The sequence below is a fragment of the Nyctereutes procyonoides genome, unplaced genomic scaffold (genome assembly GCF_905146905.1).
Source record: "Nyctereutes procyonoides isolate TBG_1078 unplaced genomic scaffold, NYPRO_anot_genome, whole genome shotgun sequence".
NCBI classification, from domain to species: domain Eukaryota; kingdom Metazoa; phylum Chordata; class Mammalia; order Carnivora; family Canidae; genus Nyctereutes; species Nyctereutes procyonoides.
The window spans coordinates 4,922,984-4,947,952 of NW_026575123.1; the positions used below are offsets into that span (position 1 = coordinate 4,922,984).

Below are 24,969 nucleotides of genomic sequence, written 5' to 3' on the forward strand. Positions count from 1 at the left end.
ATACAAAAGGAGAACAGTCAACATCCAATCCGGTTTCCTGACATCACCTGAGTCTTTTAACTCCATTTGAGCATTTACAAGGGAAAAACGAAATTCTTAAAAAAATTTTTAGTGATCTTAATCTTTAATTTAAAAAGCAAACATTTGTCATCTAGTAAATGGGTTATATTGTGTGGCCAACTAGAACAACAAAACAAAATTTTAAAACTAGCAGCCTATCTAGAATGGTTGAGAAATAATCATCTTTTGCAATGAGGGAGGCTGCCAGCACAGCACCCCCTGCTGAGCAAAGGGGACCCTACAACCTTTCTAGCGAGGCCAGAGCTGCATGCAATAGAGTGACCCTCCAGGCTGCTTTGGATAGCCAAAGCAGGGTAACTGGTGGCAGCCTCATAGCCAATTCTCCAGTTTGGAGTATGACTTCAAGAAATTTACATGAGAAAACGAGAAGACCACGAAGCCAAAGCTGGACCAAGTGCAAGAGGACAAAAAGCAGGTTTCTGCTTCTTTCCCCTCTGTAGGCTTCTGCCCCAACTGTAGGCTTCTGAGCTGGATTGATGAGGACAGGCCTGCAGTTTGTATTTGCCTTCCTGCCTCTCCTCTCATCAGCCCCTCCCCACTCACCAGTACTCCAGACGGAGGGCTTCATTCCAGCAGGAATCTGCTGGCTCTTCTAATTCTTTCTACTGGAACATTAATCCTGCCAGGGTGCCAGCAGATGAGAAACATGTTATGAAACATGTGGATTTCAAAAGGAGGCCCTGGTAAACTAAATCTTCAACCTCCAACGAGAAAGGGTTTGCACTTATCTGGAAAAGGACTGTACCTGTGGGGGAGAGGTTTTCCAGGCACACCTCAAGTTACATTGCCTTGGGCAGGCAGGCTTCATGCAGGTCAGATTGAGGGCTACAGAATATTCCAGGGATAGCGCATGATGGGCTAAAGCAATAATAAAGCCTGTCTCTCACTCAGAGAGGTACTAAAAGGTCTCAGGTAAGAGCAATCACTACTGGGAAGAGAATACTTTTATATAATATTTAAAATGACATGAAGAATTGCTTGGTTCAACTTGACAAATAAGTGTGGAGATCCTCTTAGGAGCTGTACTGCAAGATACTAGAGCATACAGAGAATTAGTAAAACATAATGCCTACTCTCAAGGTGCCCAGTCTAACAGGAGACATAGATGTGTAAATAATGCAATGCGGTGCATGCTATACTAGCTTTATGTACAAAGTGCCATCATCAAAAGGGAAAGAGTAAAGAAGTCCGCTTCAAATATCCCGTGTGAAAAAGACATCTTTACTCTGGAAATGCTGAGATCTCAAATAAAAAAAAAAAATTAATGAGGCTAGTACCAGATAAGGGGGAAAAAAATGGAGAAATGAAGCAAAAATGAGGACTGTGATTTAAATAGGACCTACTGCAAAAGGATTTTTGCTTTTTCCTTTTAAACTAGAAGCCATTTCAGACACATAATTATGAACTGTATTACAAGAATAAAAAATAAACAGAGCATGGAAGATGATAGCACAAGTTAATATTAGAACTTAATATCCATGAAACCTTGGCCATTCAGTACATTTAGGGTTAGGGCCAGGAAACCAGAAGGTGAAGAGAAAGAGAAGATTACAAACTCAGATGAAAGCATTACTGAATATTTCAATAGAAGTGGAACTAAGGCAATGGCACAAAAGGCAGAGCTGCAGAGGTAGATGATTTATTAACAGAGCTACTAATTTCTATGTCAAGGATAATTCCAAGTCACAAAGACTGAAGTTAAGAGAGAGTGAAGTAAAAAGCACAGAAAATGGGGAGTTTAAAGACCAGATTCCAGTGTTAGGTCCACTGCTAACAAATAAGAATACCTTTATGGACTTAGGTTTCCACATCTGCAGAGAGATGAGGTATATTATAGACTCTAAGCTTCCTTCCATCTCATTTTAAAAAAATGGTAGGGGGATCCCTGGGTGGCGCAGTGGTTTGGCGCCTGCCTTTGGCCCAGGGCACGATCCTGGAGACCTGGGATCGAATCCCACATCGGGCTCCCGGTGCATGGAGCCTGCTTCTCCCTCTGCCTGTATCTCTGCCTCTCTCTCTCTGTGACTATCATAAATAAAAAAATTTTTTTTTTAAAAAAATGGTAGGGCTGAAACATGGATAAAGTACAGTACTCGTTTATTCATTTCATTCCAACAAATGTGGAGCACATAGCACGCACCAGGCATGTGGAGATATAGTGGAAAATAAGATTCTACCCTGGCAGGGAAGACAGTCAAAGAAGATGAGAAATGGTAGGAAGAGTATTTGAAAATATTGTTAATTCTGCTGTTGAGTACTGTGGTAGCCAGCCTCTGAAACGACCCCCAATGATTCCGGGTTTTCGTATACACAACTTTATGGAATTTGACCCCACATTGTACCAGGATTGGTCTAGGTGACCAACAGTATACAGAGAAATAATGGTGGATCTCTTCCATGATTTTTAGTTATAAAAGACTGCAGCCTTGGGTACTCTCTTTCCTCCTCACCTGTCTGTAACTCTAGCTCCAGCTCTAACTTTCTTGGATCTCTTGCTCTGGGGAACTCCAGCTGCCATGATATGAGCAACCCTGTGGTGAGGAACTGAAGCCTCCAGCCTTCAGCCACTAAGCAACAGAAGCCTGCTGATAATCACATGAACGAGCAGAAAAGCTCTAGTGTTTCCAGCCCCAATGGAACCTTGAGATAACTGTAGCCCTGGCTCAATAGCTTGACTGCAGCCTTATGAGAGACTCCGTTTGAACCTCCCAGAAACAGAGTAAGATCATAAACTTTTGCTTTGAAGCTGCTAAACTTGGGGTAATTTGTTAAACAACAATAGTTAGGGATCCCTGGGTGGCGCAGTGGTTTGGCGCCTGCCTTTGGCCCAGGGCGCGATCCTGGAGACCCGGGATCGAATCCCACGTCGGGCTCCCGGTGCATGGAGCCTGCTTCTCCCTCTGCCTATGTCTCTGCCTCTCTGTCTCTCTCTGTGACTATCATAAATAAATAAAAGAAAATTAAAAAAAAAACCAATAGCTAACTAATCTAAGTATCCCCCATACACACATATACCCACACTCACACATACATATATGCTTGGTTTTAGTTTGAGTTATTTAAGAGTTAATATACATAGAATTGTAGAATTGAGGCTTAAGGAGATTAAGATGATACCACTAACAATAGATGAGGGACTAGAACCAATGTCTTTTGGTTGATGCTCGATGTTCCTTTCACTATACCATGCTGACTCTCCATAACAGATTAATTTCATAGATAAAGAAATAAGGTCCCAGTGGATTAAGTAATTTGCTCAAGATTCTACAACAAGCAAGTAGCTGAGCCTCTGCACTAACCTATTGAACACGATTCCATTCTTTATAATAATCTTTTTCCCCACTCTCAAGCTTTGCTGACCTTGAGATAATTAGCTGAATGAAGATTAAAAGAAACCAGAGCTCTTCTTAAAGAGTAAACTGGGGTGCTTGCCTCGGGCCTTTTGATAGAGGTGAGGTCTATCTTGGTGATTTGTATTTAGCAATATATTCAGCCATGTAGTCAACAAGTATTTTTTTTTTTGACACCTGCTTTCAGCACAGTATAATCTACGGGTTGTAAGGAATATAAAACACTGGGACTTAAAAGTCTAATTAGGAATAAAGGCCAAATATAATGAAAAATTATTATAAAATCGGTATATATTTGCTTACTAAATGAAAAATGGGAAACAATATGTGCAATAAGCATTTAAAAAAACTTGCAGACTAAAAAAAAATGAAAGAATAAAGGAAATCCATTGGTTCCCGGTTAAATCATACTCCAACCTCAGGCAATAGAATCTAGGCCAAGAAATCCCCATTTATTCCCTAACCGTCTCTTTCTCCCCTGGGGATGTTCCATCAATTACCATTGCAAATACCACAAGGCCTCTGAAGACCCTGCTTCGTTCTTCATTGTTTTGAGTGTGACTGGGTTGTCAGGCTAAGGAAAATGAACTCCATTTCTGCAATTGTTGAAAGTTTTTGTGCTAAAATTGCAACAGGAATGAGAATTGAGGGGGTGTCAGAAGCAGGAATGGGTAATGTCAACACCTCACCCACAGGTTCATACCAGGTCAGCTGGGCAGGACTGCCACCTTGTGACAGGCACGGGCAGCAAGCCTTATGAAGTGGAGGCTGGAGACTAGAAGGGATGATGGGGGGCCTGGTGCTTGACTGGCTGGGAGCTGAAAGCTTTTCCATGCCTGCCTTAAAGGAACCTTATTTTAACTTGATAGAGTCTAGAGACAAACGTGGGCCTTCTAAGAAGATCAATAAGGCCCTAGGTTCTCAATATTTTTAGCAAAGCTGTCTCTCTTGTCACAAAGTCACAATAAAGATACTGGCAACTATGTATTTCCTCATCCAAGCATATGTTTATTTTCAAAGAGGATTTTAAGAAAAGGACTGACAAAAGTAAATAGGGTGATAAAAAAAAGTATTTAAGGTAATGCATGTTCTTCAAGTCAGTAGATGAGAAGGAGCCCCTTCCTTTCTACTCCTAAGGGCCCCACAAGTACCTTGAATTTATGTCCCAAAGCATACTAATTATAGTCTCCTTCATACCTTGTCCAACCTTCTATATTCTGTGATTTGGTAAATGACATGACTCAGCTCAGCCCAAAGCATCCATGAAGCCATCCTAGACTCTTCCTCTTCTTCCTCCCTACCTCCTGGGTCCCTCAGCACTGTCCATTCTCCTTCCTGAGTATCTCTCCAGCTCTCCAGTCTATGTCCCTCTCTTCACACTTATTATGTAGTCTTGGTTCAGACTCCCATTCTCCCAGCCCTACATCAAGCAATGTTCTTGAAAAGGACAGGCGTTTCTCAAGGGCAGTGTGCCAAGACCATACTAGTCAAGGCCCCACAGGAAATTGGATCACACACCAAAGTGGCAACCGAAGATATATGAATGTAGGACCATTTACAAAGTTGAGGGCAGACTCCAGGAAGTAGCAAGGGACTGCGAAGATCCTCCCCTACACAAGTAATAGCAGGAAGTCATTGCCACTGCTGGGTTTCAAGGGACAAAAGGAGCTGCAGCTCTAAAACCCAGAACAAGCTGTTCCAGAAAAGGGATCTCCCAACTAGAACTGTGACCTTAGGTAGGGCCACTGGCAAGCTGAGGCTCAATGGAGGGACTTTTAAGTTTCCTATCCTGTCTCTCTATCCACCCTCTAATCTCCTGCTGGTGCCCCCCCATTGATAAACCCAACAAGAAGCCAAAGAGCAAGGGACATTTTCAGAGGTCACCCTCTTTGAATCCGGATAGAAAAAAGATAGAGAACAGATCTGGAAGGGAAAAGGGAGAATAGCCACCACAAAGCCATATCACAGTATTCATCTGCATATTAAAATATTTTTTAAAGAACCCTGGTAAAGAAATACCTTTAAATTTATTATATTCAGTGTTTTCTTGATATTTCTGCATCTAATCTTGCCCAGCTACATCTACTTCCTAATTGCCAGCAGATATTACTCCCCTGCTTATAAATCTGTCAGTGCTTCCCATCATCCATAGAATGAATGTCCCTCCCCAACATTATACTGTATGTCCATCCTCAGCATACATCAAAGACCGCACCATCACTGACTCCTACCTATTTTCTAAGGTCATTTCCCTCCCAGCAATTTATATACCAGGCTTCCTGGACTGCCAGTGGTTTCATGATCCCATACTGTCCATCTCCCTAGAATGCTTCAATGATCCTAAGACCTGCATAAACATGATTAAGTGGGTCCTCTTCCAACAAAACCTTTTCTGATATGCCAGACTGAATGACACCTATTTTTGTGCCCCTGCTAGATTTTAAGCCTAATCTGTTATAATACTCATCTACTGCACAAGTATTAACTCTTTGTATAATACTTGTCTCTTCAACTAGGTTGAAGAATTTCTTGAGGTCAGGGATCATGTTAATACAGTATTCTTTTGTTCAGCACAATAATCAACACAGAGTAGGTGCCCAGAAATATCTGTTGAAGAAATCCCTCCTCTATATTAGAACCAAATGAGTGGTCAGCAATCAGAGGTGGGATCTTTCCATGACACAGCCCCAAGTCATGAGTAGAAGGGATTTCAAAAATGTCTGTAATGTGGGTTCCTTGCATTTATTCCATTACTCTTGCTTTTAGATACTGAAGCAATTACTAAGAAAAGACAAAGGATAAAATAAATGTCTCAATTCATAGGGAACTTATTTCTTGAACAACTCCTAAATACTTGCCTGCAAATCCAATACCAAGAATTGTGGTAGGGAGTCCCCTCAAACAGGTCATAACACAAGTGCCCTGAAGAGAGATTAGTTTCTTCCACTAGACTGATGAACTCAAGAGTTTCTCAGGTAAATCTGTACATGAAACAACTGATCCACACTGTCAGATATGGGTCCAAGTCTTTCCAAATGTTCTTCTGAAAGTATTACTAGCCTGTTACAGACACAATTCCAGATACCATCCAAAGGAGTGAGAGTAGCTGCTATAGCCAGGCACAGACCTCAATGTAGCATAGGGTGATGGGAAAAGCACTGAATTGTGAGTAAGCAGGAAAAAGCTGGTGGGGGAGGGCATGTTTCAAATCCTAACTCTGCCTCTTATTGGCTCTTATGACCCTGGCCAAGTTACCCCATATTCTGTTTTCTCATCTGCAAAATGGGAGTAAGACCTGCCTCACATGGTTACTGTCAGGATTAAAGGAGATAAATCCAAAAAAATTATTAGTAAGGACCCAATAAATTTCAGTCCTTTTTACTATCTTAATTGTCTCCCCCTTTGAGAGGCTGCCTTTCTAATTTTAGAAGGAAGCAGGTGACTTGGATGGGTATGAGGAAGTATGCTACCTTGTTTGTTTAAATTTCTAAAAAATACTTAATTTCAAAGCTTCCTTATGGCAATTCTGTGACAGAAATAAAACTAGGCAGTTGTTGCTATGCAACATCAGTAGTTTGCCGAGGGACTGGATATATCTTTGCTGTTACTTATCTTTAGTTGAATTTTGAGCAACATTTTTCTGACTACCCAGCATTATCCTCTTCTTATTACGTAAGGGGAAGCTGTTGGGATGGGAGATGGGGGAACAGGGGCTGCACTGAGGTTCACTGGACAACAGGCAGTCCGTGGCCATCTCAGCATTAGACATTTTGTGTCCTCTTTTCATTTCTTGTTCTTTTTTCTTAATCTTGTCTTCTATTTTCTTCCCTTTAATAAAAGGAAGCAATTTTCTTTTAGCCCTTTTCTTGACAGCAGCCCTTTCAGTTTAGGTTTGGTGCTGGACTTAGTCCCTTTTAGAACAATAAACACTAGAACTTATTAAAAACTTTACTCAGAGTCCATCCAATAAGTGTCTCTACTTTTCACTTAATAAAAGATGTATCAGGGGCTCCTGGGTGGCTCAGTAAGTTAAGCATCTGCCTTCAGCTCAGGTCATGGTCCCAGATCGAACCCTGCTCAGGGTGGGGAATCTGCTTCTCCCTTTCCTTCTGCCCCTCCCCCTGCTCTTCTTCTCTCTCTCTCTCTCTCTCTCTCTCTCTCTCTCTCTCTCATAAATAAATAAATAAATAAAATCTTTAAAAAGAGAGAGAGAGAGAGAGAGAGATGCCTCGGTGGCTCAGTTGGTTAAGTGTCAGATTCTTAATCTCGGCTCAGGTCATGATCTCAGGGTTGTGAGATTGAGCCCTGTGTCAGGCTCCATACTAAGCATGGAACCTGCTTAAGATTCTTTCCCTTCCTCTCCCTCTGACCTTCCCTATCTCTGTTCACTAGCATGTTTTCTCTCTCAAAACAACAATTAATACAAGGACTTTTGTTAAATGTTAAACTTTATGCTCTTGAATTATTCTTATCCTCACCCTGTGCATGGATGTGCAATCCTCATACTTATTTTCTTTCAGAATTCTCCTTCCTAAAATCAAAACAAACAAACAAAAACAGGAAGAAAAAAAAAAAAAAAAAACAAACCTCTGCAACACAACAGATCTGCAGTAAAAAAAAAAAAAAAAAAAAAAAAAAAAAAACTCCTAAATGTGTCTTGTTCCTAAGCCCTCCCTTCCACCATTAACTCTTCTCTTTTTCCATGTCTGCTTTTCAATCCAGAGCTCTCACAGACCCTGGTGTTTGTATTCCTCTTTGCTGGCTTCTCTGCTCTCATTCAAGTATATGCTTGGATTCACCTGACCCTTCTGCTGTTTCCCATTCTGATCTCACTAGCAGTAACTTGTTGAAATTCTGGGGAGGTGCAGAAAAAGGGTGCACAAGAATTCGAGGGAGGGAGGAATATTCTAATAGGTTCTGTGACCATTAGCTCTGAAGAAAAATCTCCAGGTTTAGGGAGCATCATGGGGAAGGGGTAAGCATGCTGAAGATATGTTTGAGCTAGAAGGACTTACTCCCTGCTGGGAGAAATGATGAAGCAACAACAGAACACTTGAATTTTGAAAGGATTTCAGGCTGATTTCTATCCTACCCTTCGCCCACTCTCTCTCCTGTCAGTGTGTCTAAGGGCTGTCTTTCTGCCCCAGCTGAAATAGATTTGCCTTTCATTTGTCCCATTCAGCTTTCCTAGGATCTACTATGTCCAAGATAAACTGTCAGGACTGAGCGGAACCTCTAAGAAAATACAAGCCAACTCCCTGATTCCAAACCTAAAGCCCAGAGACCAGAAGAAATGGGCTCAAGTCACAGAGACAGTGCTACAAGGAGAGAGGGACCTGGTGTCCCAAGCCCCAGCTCTCCAAGTAATGGACTGATTGCCTAAAAGAGAGGCCTGGAGGGTGGGGACTTTAAAGCAAGCCCTTGTTTTATTGTCTAATTCATGTCTAATTAGAGAATGGTGAAATATTTTTAGTCTTGGACAGAAGAAATGGAAGACTCAAAGTAATAATGGGCATAATTCTAGGGTATAGAGTTTGTTGGTGGGTTTCAAAGCACAGAGTATGAAGGAGTTCCTGGGTTTTTTTTAATTGGTGTATCTTGCCCTACAGGTTTCAACAAACATGCATTAGCAAACATATATTGAGTACCTGCTGTTTCCGCATGCAACATTGAGCACTGGGGTACAAAGAAGATTCCATACAAAGAAAAGATTCTGGCCCAGCCCTCAAAATTCTTGTGGACTAGTGGCTAGGCAAAATCTCAAATGAAATGACAAAAGAATGATGTAGGAAATGCTCTTTTTCCCACCCCCCTCCCCTCCCCAGCCCACCCCCGTGCAGAGAAGAAATGAGTAATCCTCCCTGTGAGGAAGAAGAAGCCAGACATGGTTTCACAGAGGAGGTGGCTTTTGAGCTGGGTCTTAAAGCATAAATATGAAAGCGGCAAACAGGCAGAGAGGGAGAAAGACACTCCATGTAGCTGAGGTGGCACATGCAGACAAAGAGGAGGCCATGACAAAGAGAGAGACTGTGGTTCCCAGCGAGAGGGGGTAGTGGTGCAAAGGGAAGTAGGAGATTAGACGGAAAGCACAGATGGGCTGGACCAGAGTGGGCCTTGTACACCCATGATAGGGGTTCAATTAATAAATTCATTTACATATTTATAGTCCATTTGGATAGAAAAAAACATTTGCCATTATGGCATTTGGACTTTATCCTGTGAGCCACAGGGAGTTAAAAGGTTTTAATAATAGGAACGTCGTGACTGGATTTCTGTGTTGGAAAGATTTTCGGATTTTCACGACTGACCTTTCAAATGCTAGGTGAAATGAGCAAACGTTGCATCTTTCTGCTGGTAAAAGAACTGTAAAAGCAAAGCTGTATTTACAAAGTGGGGAATATTTCAAGAAGACTTAGCTTGTTATGTCTGTTGAATTCTAAATAACAATGGTTATGGGTTATGATAAGACCTGAGGATGAAGAGAACATCATCTTTTACTCTGCAGGAGCCCTCTGAAGCTTCCTTAAGCTTCCAATGCTGTTCAACCTTACAAAGTCTTATTTTATAATACACAAAGTGACCCTCTACCCAGACAGCCAGATAATAACAATCACTAACATTTGTACAGTTCTTTATATTCAGAAAGGACTTTTGTTACACTTTCTGTGTTGATTCTCACAACAATTGAACAGGTAAGTGGGGGTTTTTTGTCTGTTTTACACATGAGGAAACCAAGAATCAGAAAGGTAAAGTGACTTACCTAAGGTCACAGCCAGTCAGGGATAGAATTGGGTTCTCTAACCCCACATTCAGATGTTTTTTCGATATGGTAATCAGGAGGGTGACAGCCCGATCACTCTCACAGAGACAAGGGACTGTGATCTGCTCCAAAAGCAGCCACCAGTTTACTGATGTTCTTGGTCATGTCCTCACCCATCTAAGAGTAGTAACACCTGCTCACTGATGGTCAGAATGTTCTAAGAATAAGATACCACTTTGCAAAGAGTAGAGTGCTAGACAAGTGTACTGCTCATCTATATTCACTTAAAATAATAGTCTGATCCCCAAGAGCCTGGAAACCATTCATATATCAGAGTTGACGACAAAATATTTCACCTGGAGTCTTCTTCTTTCACCTGGAGAAGAGAAAACAAAAATAGGTTGTATCTCTAATGTGTCCTTTTCCAGTGAAAAAACACTTTTGCAGTCAATTGTAGTGACACATAAGGCAGGCATTTTTAAAAAATCAGTTTTAAACTAGCAAAACAACAGAAAAAGTTATCTCACCTTTCAGGACCTGGATCTTATCTGTAAAATAATGGAGTTGGATCCAATGAACTCTAAGGTGTCTTCCTGTTCTAAGACTGAATTATTTTATGCATAAATGAAACAGGTTCATGTAAGATCTGATTAAGATCTGTTTGATCCTCCAGAGATGATCCCTCAGAACACAGTTTTTAAAGTCTACTTCTTGCTGTGAGCCTCCCATTACTCACTCCTTTTCTCCACTACACGGACAGTAGCCTGAACTGATTCACCAACAAACAGCCATAAAAAGAAGACCAGAGGCATGAGAAGATGACTTCTCGGCAAAAGCAGCAGGATGAAAAGTTCTCCCTTTCTTCTCCCCTGTAGCAACTGCAAGAAGGGCGGAACCCACAAAAAGACCAACAACCCAGCTGAAAATGGGTAAAGGACTTGAATAAACATTTTGCCAAGAAGAAATACAAATGACCGATAAGCATGGGGAAAAAATACTTTGTCATTAGTCATCAGGGAAACATAAATCAAAACCACAATGAAGGGGATAGAAAGATAGGCAAAATGGGTAAAGGAGAGAGGGAGGTACAGGTTTCCAGTTATGAATGAGTAAGTCACGGGGATGAAAGGTACAACACAGAGAATAGAGTCAGTGGTATTATAATAGTCTTGTATGATGACAGATGGTGGCTACATTTGGGTGAGCATGACATAACGTATAGCATTGTCAAATCATTATGTGGTATGCCTGAAACTAATGTAACATTGTTCATTGACTATACTTCAATTTTTTAAAAAAACCCACAATGAGCTGTGACTTAAAATCTGTTAGGATGACTAGAGTCAAAAGAAAATATGTACAAGTGTTGGTGAGTAAATGAGAAACTGGTACCCTGCTGGTGCAAATGCTGTGGGAGATGGTTTGGTGATTCCTCAGAAAGAAAAACATCAATGCTGAGAGTACAGAGAAAGGGGATCCCTCTTACACAGTTGGTGGGAATGCAAACTTGTGCAGCCACTCTGGAAAATGATATGGAGGTTCCTCAAGAAGTTAGAAATAGAGCTACTCTATGATCCAGTAATTGAACTACTAGTATTTACTCAAAAGGCACAAAAATAGTGATCCAAAGGGGTAACTGCACCCCAATGTTTATAGCAGCAATGTCCACAACAGCCAAAATATGGAAAGAGCCCAGATGTCCATCAACAGATGAATGGGTAAAGAAGAGGTAATGTATACATACAATGGAATATTACTCACCCATCTAAAATAATGAAATCTTGCCACTTCCAATGACATGGATGGAACTAGAAGGTATTATGCTAAGCAAAATAAGTCAGTCAGAAAAAGACAAATACCATATGATCTCACTCATAGACGGAATTTAAGAAGAAAAACAGATGAACATAGGGAAGGGGTGGGAAAAATAAAATTAGACAAAATCAGAGAGGGAGGCAAATCATAAGAGACTCTTAATTATAGGAAACAAACTGGGTTGCTGGATGGGAGTGGGATAAGGGAGTGGAGTAATTAGGTGATGGGCATTAAGGAGGGCACTTGACATAATGAGCACTGGGTGTCATATGCAACTGATGAATCACTAAATTTATCCCTGAAACTAATAACACACTATATGTTAACTAAATTGAATTTCGATTAAAAAAATTTTTAAATAAAAATAAAATAAAATAAATGTTAAAAAAAAAGATAAACATCGAATTACCATATGACCCAGCAGTGCCACTCCTAAATATACACTCAAAATAACTGAAAACAGGAACTCAGACAAATGCCAATGTTCTTTGCAGCATTATTCACAACAGCCAAAAAGTGTGGATGAGCAAAATGTGGCATATAAACATAATGGAACACTAGTCATAAAAAAGAATGAACTTCAGATACATGCTACAACATATGTTGGGTGAACCATGAAAATATTATGCTAAGAGAAAAAGCCAAACAGAAAGGACAAATATTATATGGTTTTGCTTATTTGTAGTATCTGTAATGGGCAAGTTCATAGAAATGCAGAGTGGTTTAAGGTTTACCAGGGGCTGGAAGGAGGAGAAATGGGGAGGGTTTTTTTAATGTATACAGAATTTCTGTTTGGGTGATGAAAATATTTTGGAGATAATGATGATTGCATAATGTTGTAAATGTAATTAAGGCCACTAACTTAAACACTCAGAAAGGGTTAAGATGGCAAGTTTATGTATATATATATATATATATATATATATATATATATATATATAATCAGAATTTTAAAGAAGAAGGAGGAGGAGGAGGAGGAGGAGGAGGAGGAGTAGGAGGAGGAGAGGAGCATGGGTCAGAGTTTGCCCCCAGCTGAATGTCTAAGCAGCTGAAGGCTACTGGGCTTGTTGATCTGCCCCCAGAGCAGGAGAAAGAGCACCATAGACAGGGCACAGGAGCACAGCCAGGCTGGGAGAGACGGATGGACCCCTTGGGTTCTTGTTTCCTGAAGCATGAAGAAAATAAATTCCACACCTGGCTGCAGATCCTGCATGGGGGGTCGTGGAGGGCAGGTGGTTGTGAAACAAAGGACTACTGATGCCAACGGAGGATGTGGGACACAGCCTCATCAGCAGAGCCTAAAGGAATGCCCACTGCTACCACTGGACCGTCAAGCACACAGCCAGAGCAGAAAGAATGACTGAAAGAAAGGTAGGAAGATGCCACTATCTGCGTCCCTCGGTCTGTCCCTGACTCACTCTCAGAGAGATAGGCAGAAAGAAGGAGGAAAATGGAAAAAAGCAAGTGATGCCCCTTCCCTCTAGAACCCTGGAACCACTAGTCTAATCTGAATAGGAGGGAGGAAGGGAAAACTTTTATTTTTTTTATTTTTTTTTAAGATTTTATTTATTTATTCATGATAGTCACACAGAGAGAGACAGAGAGGCAGAGACACAGGCAGAGGGAGAAGCAGGCTCCATGCAGGGTGCCCGACATGGGATTCGATCCTGGGTCTCCAGGATCGCGCCCCGGGCCAAAGGCAGGCGCCAAACCGCTGCGCCACCCAGGGATCCCGGAAGGGAAAACTTTTAATCAAATATCAGATATATGGGATTTTTTCATTTTATTTTATTTTATTTTATTTTAATATTTAATTTATGTATTCATGAGAGACACAGAGAGAGGGGCAGAGACATAGGCAGAGGAAAAAGCAGGCTCCCTGCTGGGAGCTTGATGTGGGACTTGATCCCAGGACCCCAGAATCACAACTTGAGCCAAAGGCAGACACTCAACCACTGAGCCACCCAGGCATTCCTTATTTTAATTTTTTATTTTAGTATAGTTGGCACACAATGTTACATTACTTTCAGGTATACAACATAGTGATTAAACATCTCTATATATTGTTCTATTTTCACAAGTATAGTTACCATCTGTCACCATACAATGCTATTACAGTATCACTGGCTATATTCCTTATGCTGTGGCTTTTATTTCCATGACTTATTCCATAACTAGGAGCCTGTATCTCTCACTCCCCTTCATCCATTTTGCCCTTATCTCCCTTCCCTCTGGTAACCATCAATTTTGTCCTACATTTATAGGTCTGATCAGACCGATATTTTTAAATGAAGAGAATGGGGCTCACAAATTGAAATGAGACGTTTCTGCATGACCTAAAGTGGCCAAAGTATAAGGACCCAGACTGAAATATCATTAGGGGAGCTGGTTCCTAAGAGGAAATGGTGATTTGGCAATGTTAGCACAATTTATTGGACAAATAGTTCATATTTATACCACCTGGGTTTAATGAGTCCATTTTAACAAGTTCACATGAGTTGATTTAATACACAAGTTACATGTTGTGGGGGATATGTGCCAGTGACCCCAGTATCCATGCTCGCCATTCCGTCATAGTAAGATGACTTGCAATTCTAAACTGAGCAAAGAGAATACATTTTCTACTCTTCCATTCTATCTAGGTTTGAACATGTGCCTACATTATGGACAATAGAATAAACACAGAAATATGTGGTAGCTTTTGAAGACCTCTCTTAAAAGGCCTCTACCTCATACCGTTTGCCTTCCTCAGCCACTTTCTTCTTCAAGCATTGTCCCACTCTGCTTCTTAAGCTGGAGACTGGGGCTATAGCTAACACTTTATAGCATAAGGATAATGGTCACAGCCTCAAGATGACAAAGAGGTAAACTCTAAGGATGCTGGCTTCCAGGGAACTTTTTGGAAGGGTACTACTACACCAGCCCTGGACAGCCTAACTTCTATATGGAAAGGGGAGGGGAGTATATTTTTAAGCCACTATTACTTTAGGCCTTTGTAACTCACAGCTAAACCTAATTTTACATGAAATACATGCAAGATATACTATTACAAAAATAATCTATAAATTCAAATATAGAAAGAATTAAAACTTATGATACCTCTTCAGCTCAACTTATTCAAAATAACATAGATACTAAAAACCAATATTTATGGAGACCTTACATAAGTCATTTTACCAAGATCTTCATAAGCATTGGTTCTCCAGTTTTCTCAGTAACAGCCCATAAATAGGTATTATTGTTCACATCATAGATACAGAGAAGCTGAGATTTAAAGAAGTTAAATAACTTGTCCAAGGTCACACAGCTGGTATCTGTAGAGCCATAATAAAAATCGAGTCTGTCTTACTCCAGAGCCATGCTTTTAACCACTATACATCACACCAGCCTAAAAGTTCTTCTGGCAAAGATGTATTTATGTAAGATCTGGGATATACTAAACTGCAATAAATTGTCTTATAAACTTACATTAAAGTTGTATTTTTTTAGGTAAGTTTAAAATTGAACTGAAATTCTGTTCTGCAAAGTTTTTATAATGTATAAACAAGAGATTTATTTGGTGTTAGGTATAGATAATATTTGGTAATTAATAAAATAACAAAAAGCTGTTGTAGGGCTTTCTATCTTGGCTACCATAACTCATACTGCAGGTCTACAATACTGCTGTTCAAATAAAATATAATTATTTCTCAATTTATTTATAAACTAAGTAATGTCATACTATAATGTAAACCCAAGAATAGGCTGGAAAGGAGCCACTGAAAGATGTATAACATTGAAAAGATGCTGTGATAACAAACCCACAATTCCAGCCAAATAGAGCACATAGTTGCTATTTGTGATATATCTAATAGAGCAGATTATTTGAGGGGTGCCTGGGTGGCTCAGTCAGTTAAGAGGCTGCCTTTGGCTCAGATTATGATCCCAGGGTCAATATCAAGACCTCCAACTGGCTCCCTGCTCAGTGGGGAACCTGCTTCTCCCTTTCCCTCTGCCTGCTGCTCACCCTGCTTGTGTGCACTCTCTCTCCCTCTGTGTCAAATAAATTAAAATATTTTAAAAAATAAAGATTATTTGAGCTTATTTGTATTATCATAGTAGAAACAGAATTGTTTTATTATTACTATTTTTAAAGATTTATTTATTTATTTAAGAGAGAGAAAGAGAGATCACAAGCATGGGAGAAGGGCAGAGGGAGAAGTAGACTCTTTGCAGAATAGGGATCCCAATGCAGGACTTGATTCCAGGACCCTAGGATCATGACCTGAGCCAAAGGCAGAAGCTTAACTGACTGAGTTAAGTGACTGAGCCACCCAGACACAGGAAAGAGAATTGTTTTGAAAATGTATTTAAGAAAGGTTTTTAAATATCACTACCTTTAATAAAGAAGCTAAAACAAATATAAAATTTCAACATTAAAGTAAGTTACCTTTGGTGAAAAATTAGTTTACATATGTCAGTTAAATATTTTTGATAAAATGGTTACTCTAATTCATTGGCAGTGCTTCAGCAAATGGTATTTAGGAATATTCATCAGGGATCTAATAATTGCTTACATTGTGTCCATGCCATAATACAGGATTGATATATTATAGATGTTTAATGAATATTTGATAAATGAAGGAATGGATGGATCAATGTAGATTGATGGTGGTTGAGTGGATGAATGGAGGGATAGTTGAATAAATAAATATGAATGTGCTTTACCAGTTTCAATAGTTTAACCTTCAGAAGCATCCCGTGAGCAAGATGGATGAAAAAGACATCCCTCCATCCAATGATTTTGTCCACTGACAAAAATGCCTTTGTGGATTAGCACCACAGGCCAAAGGATTTGAGAGGAGTTTCACCCACCCATATGTCAGGTCATAGGCATACAGACCTTGTTCTGGCTGTGGACCCTCCAATGGCCCATGAACTGGCTCCAGCCCTGCTCAGCCATGGTCCAGGAGCCCCTGGAGAAACTATTTTAGTCAATAATCCACAGATGAGAGAGGCTTTGTGGGAGTCCAGAGAGTCTTTGTGGAAGCAGAGAAGTTCCAGCATACTGTTGGGGCAAAAAGATATGAGTTTAGATGCACTGAAGAGAGTAAGAGAACAATGTGACTTTACCCACATTGCCTCTCCCCCAAGGTAGCACAGCTCAGTGCCGTGAGAGACCTCCTCTTCCCTAATGTAGGGGGAAAAAAAAGTGTGAGTGAGCACCTAGGTTCCCCAGATGTGCAAGAGGCCTACTTCTCTTTCACCCCATCCAGAGCACTCAGTCATGAAATCTTCATGACTCAGGGGGCAGGAAGAGACTGGGAGACTGGAGAAGAACTCTGGGGGGGCAGTAAAGGAATGCAGACCCCAAAGAGCATCATGGACTTCATTAAGAAGCCTGCCCATGAGCGAATACCTGGCCTTTGGATTCCCCCTCAACTGGCCCATGGGCACACCCCCAAGGCTCCACATACTTCACCCACACAAACCACCACCCTGTGGCCAGCTCAACCTGTGCACACCCCTGATGGCAGCAAGAGCAAGCTTTGGTAGACAACTAGTAAGCAAATGTAGAAAGTCAACCTGAACCTGTAGGCCAGGGAGAAGCCACAAACTTCACCTTTAGCATCACTTCTGGGAAACCAAAAGGAATTCTGTCAGTACCCAGCCTGGTGCACTGCAGGATCAAGAGAAGGTAGACAAGCTTAAGAATTCTGAACAGGGAGTAAGAAGTATGGAGCAGACACATCCACGGAAGATCTGAGAAAGCCTAAGAGTTCCCAGCAGGGCTGACAGAAGGTATTTCTCTCCCGAAAATAGTATAGACTACCGGAGGTGACCTACTTGATGTGAAGACAGTCGGGCAGGAGCTCAAGGAACATGAAAAGCCAGGAAATATGACACCACAAAAGGATCAAAATATATTCTAATAACCCACCCCAGAGACATGGAAATCTGCAATTTGCCTGAGAAAAAATTCAAAATAACTCTTTTAAAGGACCTCAATGAGGGATGCCTGGGTAGCTCAGCAATTGAGCATCTGCCTTCGGTTCAGGGTGTGATCCCAGGGTCCTGGGATCAAGTCCCACATCAGGCTCCATGTGGAGAGTCTGCTTCTCCCTCTGCCTATGTCTCTGCCTCTCTCTGTATGTCTCTCATGAATAAATAAATAAAATCTTTTTTAAAAAAATTAAGATAAAATAAAGGATCTGAATGAGCTACAAGAAAACATAGGAAGACAATTGGACAAATCTGCGAACAATTAAGAAGTTTAACAAAGAGAGTCATTTTTTAAAAAAAACAGTTTTGGAAAAGGATACAATAAACAAAATGGAAATTGCAAAAAAGAGCATAAATGGCCTAATGGATTATGCAAAGGAAAGAATCTGTGAATCAGAAGACAGGAACTTTGAAAATCTTCAGTCAGAAGAAAACAAAGCAAAAAGAATGAAAACAAGTAAAGAAAGCCTACATGATCTATGGGATACCATCAAGAGAAACAATCTACAAATTATTGAAGTCTTGAAAGAAAAAAAAGAGAGAAGACACAAAAAAATTATTTCAAGAGATAATGACTGAAAACTTCCCAAATCTTGGAGGAGATTTGGAAATCCAAGTTCATGAAGCTCATATGTGCACAACAAAATCAATGTAAAGAAATCTCCAAGACACATTATAATAAAACTGTCAAAAATAAAAGACAGAGAGTCTTAAAAGCAGCAAGAGAAAAGAAACTTGTAACCTACAAGGGAACTCCTATGAGACTAATAGTGAATTTCTCAGCAGAAACCTTAGAGGCCAGGAGAGTGGGATGATATATTAAAGTGCTGAAAGAAAAAAATGCCAACCCAAAATACCCTATCTGGGAAAGCTGTTCTTCAAAAAATGAGGGAGCATTAAAGACTTTCCCAGACAAAAGCTAAGGGAATTCATCACCACTAGACCTGCCTTACAAGATATGCTGAATAGTTCTTTAAGCTGAAATGAAAAAACACCAATTAGTAATATGAAAATATACAACACACTGGTAAAAAATATATAGTCAAACTCAGAATATGCTAATACTGGAACATGGTGGTGTGTTAACCACTTAATCATAGTATACAGGTTCAATGATGAGAATATTAAAAATATCTACAACTACAATAATTTGTTAATGAATACACAATATAAAAAGAGGTAAATTGTGACATCAAAAACACAAAATGGAGGAGAAACAAAAGAACAGAGTTTTTGTATATAATTGAAGTTAAGTCATCATCAGAATAAAACATAGTATTACATCTGTAGGGTATTTTATGTGAACCTCATTGTAACTACATGGCAAAAAAAAAAAAAAAACTAGAGTAGATTCACAAATGATAAACAAAGGGGATCAAAGCATACCACTACCGAAAATCATCAATTCACAAAGGAAGATAGCAAGAGAGAAAGAAAGGAAGAGGGGACTACAAAACAGCCAGAAAACAGTAAGATGGCATTAGTAAGTCCTTCCTCTCAATAGTTACTCTAAATGTAAATGGATTAAATTCTCCATTCATAGACCCCAGCCAGGTGGATAGAAAAATAAGACCCAACTAAACGCTGCCTACCAAGACTCACATCAACTTTAAGGATACATACACATAGGCTCAAAATGAAAGAATGAAAAAAGATACTCCACAGAAATGGAAACCAAAAAAGAAGAGGAGTGGGTATACTTATTTACATTGAAACAGATTTTAACTCAAAAGCCATAACAAGAGACCAAGAAAGTTATTATATAATAATAATGAGAAAGGGGTCAATTCACCAAGAGGAAATAACAATTATAAATACATATATACCCAATGTCAGACCACCTAAATATATTAAGCAAATATTAACAGATCTGAAGGAAGAAACAGACAATAATACAATAATAGTAGAGGAGTTCAGTATCCCTTTCAACTATTGGATAGATGATCCGGACAGAAAATCAATAGAGAAGCACTACACTTAAGCCACACTTTAGACCAGATGAACCTAATAGACATATATAGAACGTTCCATCCTACAACATAGAATACACATTCTTCTTAAGTTCACATGGAACATTCTCCAGGATAAATTACTGATAGGTCACAAAATAAGTATTAGCAAAGGAAGACTGAAATCCTAGCAAGTATCTTTTCTAAACATAATGGTATGAAATTCAAAATCAATTACAGGAGGAAATCTGGAAAATACATGGAGATGTGGAAATTAAACAGTACACTCCAGAACAACCAATGAGTTAAAAGTCAAAAAGTAAATTTTAAAAATCTTAAAACAAATGAAAATGGAAATACAACATTCCAAGAATTATAGTGCAGCAGCAGTTCTGAGAAGTTTATAATGATAAATGCCTAAATTAAGAAAAAACAAAGATCTCAAATTAACAACCTAAATTTCACCTCAAAATTAGAAGGAGAATAAACTAATCCACAGTTAGCAGGAGGGAAATAATGAGCAGAGCAGAAGTGGATTAATTAGAGAACAGAAGTCAATAGAAAAGAACAACAAAACTAAAAACTAGTTTTTTAAGGAGTTTTTTTTTAATTTGACAAGCAGACTAAGAAAAAAGAAGACTCAAATAAATAAGATCAGAAATAAAAGATGAGGTCTCTTGCTGCAGCAACGCGAGTGGAAGCAGCAGGCGCCGGGCTCGCAGCAGAACTCCTTGGATAGCTTGAAGAAAACGGCAGACAAGCCAGACATAGGGGAAATCGCCAGCTTCATAAGGCCAAGCTAAAGAAAACGGAGGGAGACACAGGAGAACACCCTGCCGACCAAAGAGACCATTGAGCAGGAGAAGCGGAGTGACATTTCCTAGAACCTAGAGGATTCCCCACCCGCATCATCCTCGAGACACCCTAGTGGTGATGCAGAGGAAGAAGGGCCACCTGCAGGATGGACACAGCGACAGGCCGCACTGTGAACCCAGGCACTCCATGCCAATGCCACCGGCCTTGCGGGTCTCTGAGGGGACACCCCCCCCCATTAGACTGACAAATCTCCAGTTTGTCCTGGAATATTATAGCAAATTATTTGTATGATTAATGAAAATAAAACACACCTTGTGGCAAAAAAAAAAAAGATGAGACATTACAATTGAAACCACAAAAATACAAAGGATCATAAGAGACTACTATAAACAATTATACAACAAATTGGGTGACCTAGAAGAAACTGATGAATTCTTAGAAACATACCACCTACCAAGAATGAATTATTAAAAAAATAGAATATCTGAATAAACCAATAACAAGTATGAAGATTGAATCTGTAATCAAAAACTTTCTAACATACAGGATCAGATAGTTTCATTGCCCCCCATACCAAAGCCGTATGTGAACACTGCAAAAAAAGAAAACCACAGGCTAAAATCTGTGGGGCATATACATGGAAAAATTCTCAACAGTCTAATAAAGGGATCATACACCATGATCAAATGGTATTTATCCCTGTGATGCAAGGGGGGTTCAATATATACAAATCAATAAATGTAATAAACTACATTAATAGAATAAAAGATAAAAATCATATGATAACCTCAATTGATGCAGAAAAAGTATTTGACAAAAATACAACATCTCTTCATGATAAAAACTCTCACTAATTTGGGTATAAAAGGAACATACTTCAATATAATAAAGGCCATATATGACAAACCCACAGCTAACATCATACTCAAAGATAAAAAGTTGAAAGCTTTTCCTCTAAGATCAAGAACAAGAATAGGGTACTCACTCTCATCACTCCTATTAAACATAATACTAGAAGTCCTAGTTAGAGCAGACAAGAAAAAGAAATAAAAAGCACCTAAATTGGAAAGAATAAAATGGTCTCTGTTGCGGGTATGATGTTATATATTGAAAACCCCTAAAGACTCCACCAAAAAGCTGTTGGAACTAATCAATGAACTCAGTAAAGTTACAGGATACAATCAAAATACTGAAATCAGTTGTATTTCTAGAAAGCAACAAATATCTGAAAAAGAAATAAAGAGAAACAGTAAAATACTTAAGAATAAATTTAACCAAAGAGTGAAAGATTTGTACATTGAAAACTGTAAGGCCTTGATAAAAGAAATTGAAGATGACCCAAGTAGATATATCCATTATTCATGGATTGGAAGAATTAATATTGTTAAAATGTCAATACTATCCCAAAGCTATCTACAGAATTAATAGTGTTAAAATGTCAATACTATCCCAAAGCTATCTACAGATTCAATGCAACCCTTATCAAAAGTCCAATGGCACACAGAAATAGGAAAAAATAATCATAAAGTTCATATGAAACCACAAAATGCCCCCAAATAGTCAAAGCAATTCTGAGAAAGAACAAAGCAGAAGGCATCATACTTTTTGGTTTCAAACTATATACAAAGCTATAGTAATCAAAACATTAGGATAGTAGCATAAAAATAGACATATAAATCATTAAACAGAATCAAGAGCCCAGATATAAACCCTGCATATACGGTCAATTACCATTTGATAAAGAAGCCAAGAATATTCAATGGGAAAAGGATATTCTCTTCAATAAATGGTGTTGGGAAAACTGGATCATCACATGCAGAAGAATGATATTGGACCCCTACCCTACACCACTAATAGAACTTAACTTAAAATGGCTTAAAGAGTTCAATATAAAGTTTAAGACCATGAGATTCTTAAAATAAAAATAGGGAAAATCTTGGCATTAGGTCTTGGCAATGACTTTGGGATGTTACACCAAAAGCACATGAAAAGCAAGCAACAGTTAATAAATGGGGGCTATATCAAACTAAAAAGCTCTTCCCAGTAAAAGAAACAATCAACAAAATGAAAAATCAACCTACAGAATGGTAGAAAATACTTGCAAACTATCTGATAAGGGGTTAATATCCAAAATATATAAGGAGCTCATACAACTCAATAGCAAAAAAAAAAAATTAATCCAATTTAGAAATGAACAGATGGGGGTTGCCTGGATGGTTCAGTTAAGCTTCTGCCTTTGGCTCAGGTCATGATCCTAGGGTCCTGGGATTGAGTCATGCATAGGGCTCCCTGCTCAGTGGGGAGACTTGTGCTCCCTCTTCCTTTGCCCCTCCCCCTTCTTTTTTTAAATATTTGTTTATTTATTTATTTATTTATTTATTTATTTATTTATTTATTATTTATGATAGACATAGAGAGAGAGAGAGAGGCAGAGACACAGGAGGAGAGAGAAGCAGGCTCCATGCCAGAAGCCTGACGCGGGACTCGATCCCGGGACTCCAGGATCGAGCCCTGGGCCAAAGGCAGGTGCTAAACCACTGTGCCACCCAGGGATCCCCGCCCCTCCCCCTTCTTATGCATGTGCTTTCTCTCTCAAATAAATAAAATACTTCTAAAATTTTTTTAAAAAGCAACATTTTACAAAAATGAACAGAGGAACTAAACAGACATTTTTCAAAGAAGACATCAAGTGACCAACAGATACATGAAACAGTGCTCAACATCACTAATCATCAAGAAAATGCAAATCAAAGCCACAATGAGCTATCACCTCATACCCGCTAAAATGGCTATCATCAAAAACACAAAAGATAAGCAGTGTTGTCAAGGATGTGGAGGAAAGAGAATCCTTCTGCACTGTTGGTAGGAATATAAATTGGTACAGCCACTACAGAAAACAATATGGAAGTTCCTCAAAAAGTGGGATGCCCCAGTGGCTCAGTGATTGAGGGCCTGCCTTTGGCTCAGGTTGTGATCCCGGGATCTGGGATCGAGTCCCACATCGGGCTCCCTGCGAGGAGCCTATGTCTCTGCCCCTCTCTGTCTGTGTCTCTCATGAATAAATAAATAAATCTTTAAAAAAAGGAAGTTCCTTAAAAATTAAAAATATAACTACCATATGGTCCAGAAATTCCTCTTCTGGGTGTATATATCCAAATGAAATTAAATCAGGATCTCAAAGAGATATCTGTATTCCCATGTTCATTGTAGCATTGCTCACAAGAGCCAAGATATGGATACAAACTAAGTGTCCATCAATAGATGAATGGATAGAGAAGACATGAGATAGATAGACAGATATACTATGTACAATGGAATATTGGTTAGGCATGAGAAAGAAGGAAATCCTGCCATTTACAACAACATGGATGAATCTTGAGAGCATTATGCTAAGTGAAATGAGTCAGACAAAGAAAGGCAAATACTGTATGTGTACTCCATTTGTATGTGAAATCTAAAAATGCTGAACTTATTGAAACAAAAAGTAAACTGGTGGTTGCCAGGGGGCTATGGGGTGTGGGAAATAGGGTGATGTCAGTCAAGGGGTATAATATTCCCATTAAGATGAGTAAGTCCTAGAAATCCAATGCACAGCACACTGATTGTAGTTAACAGTACTGTATTATATACTTAAAATTTGCTAAGACAGTAGATATTAAATGTTCTCACCACAAAAAAATAGTAATTTTGTGAGGGGATGAGATGTTAACTCTACTGTGGTAACCATTTCAACATATGTAAGTGTATCAAAACATCACATTGTAGACCTTACACCAATAAAATATTATATGTCAATTACAACTCAATGTAGCTGGGAGTGGAGAGGTAGCACTCTGATTATAGGCAAAGAAAGTAGCATAATATTTGTTTGAAAAATAAAACATTGAGACCCAAAGTTGATATTTACTTAGCTGGACTTAGTATGGTAATACTTCTCCTCCATAAACAAGGAAAAGTCTTTATTGCTTACTGTTTTAGGAAGGAAGAAATGCCTGTGTAATCAACTATCCCTTGAACAAGCCATGGTGTTTCACTCTTCCGTGCCCAAAATAAATCATGTTTTCCAAAGGCATTCACAATAGTATCTTCTTAACACACTTCCAGTTGATATGTGGAATCTGTGTTCTTGATTCTTGAATCTGGATTAGTTTAAGATTATAATAGAAGTGGGGCACCTGGGTGGCTCAGTAGGCTAAGCATCTGCTTTCAGCTTAGG

At 39.3% G+C, this 24,969-nt stretch overlaps 1 long non-coding RNA gene and 1 pseudogene across 1 annotated transcript in view; one reads left to right on the top strand and one right to left on the bottom strand.

Annotated features, from left to right (window-relative positions):
- The window catches only part of LOC129517079 (uncharacterized), a 75,938-nt gene extending 58,901 nt beyond the window's left edge, over positions 1–17,037 (bottom strand). The window contains exons 1-2 of the long non-coding RNA XR_008665949.1: positions 16,889–17,037; positions 10,548–10,567 (exon numbers count right to left, since the gene is read on the bottom strand). This is a non-coding gene — a long non-coding RNA (uncharacterized LOC129517079). The remainder of the gene's footprint in view (positions 1–10,547; positions 10,568–16,888) is intronic.
- Positions 17,038–19,462: 2,425 nt separating this feature from the next.
- On the top strand, positions 19,463–20,821 carry LOC129517114 (thymosin beta-10-like; annotated as a pseudogene).
- Positions 20,822–24,969: the final 4,148 nt, after the last annotated feature.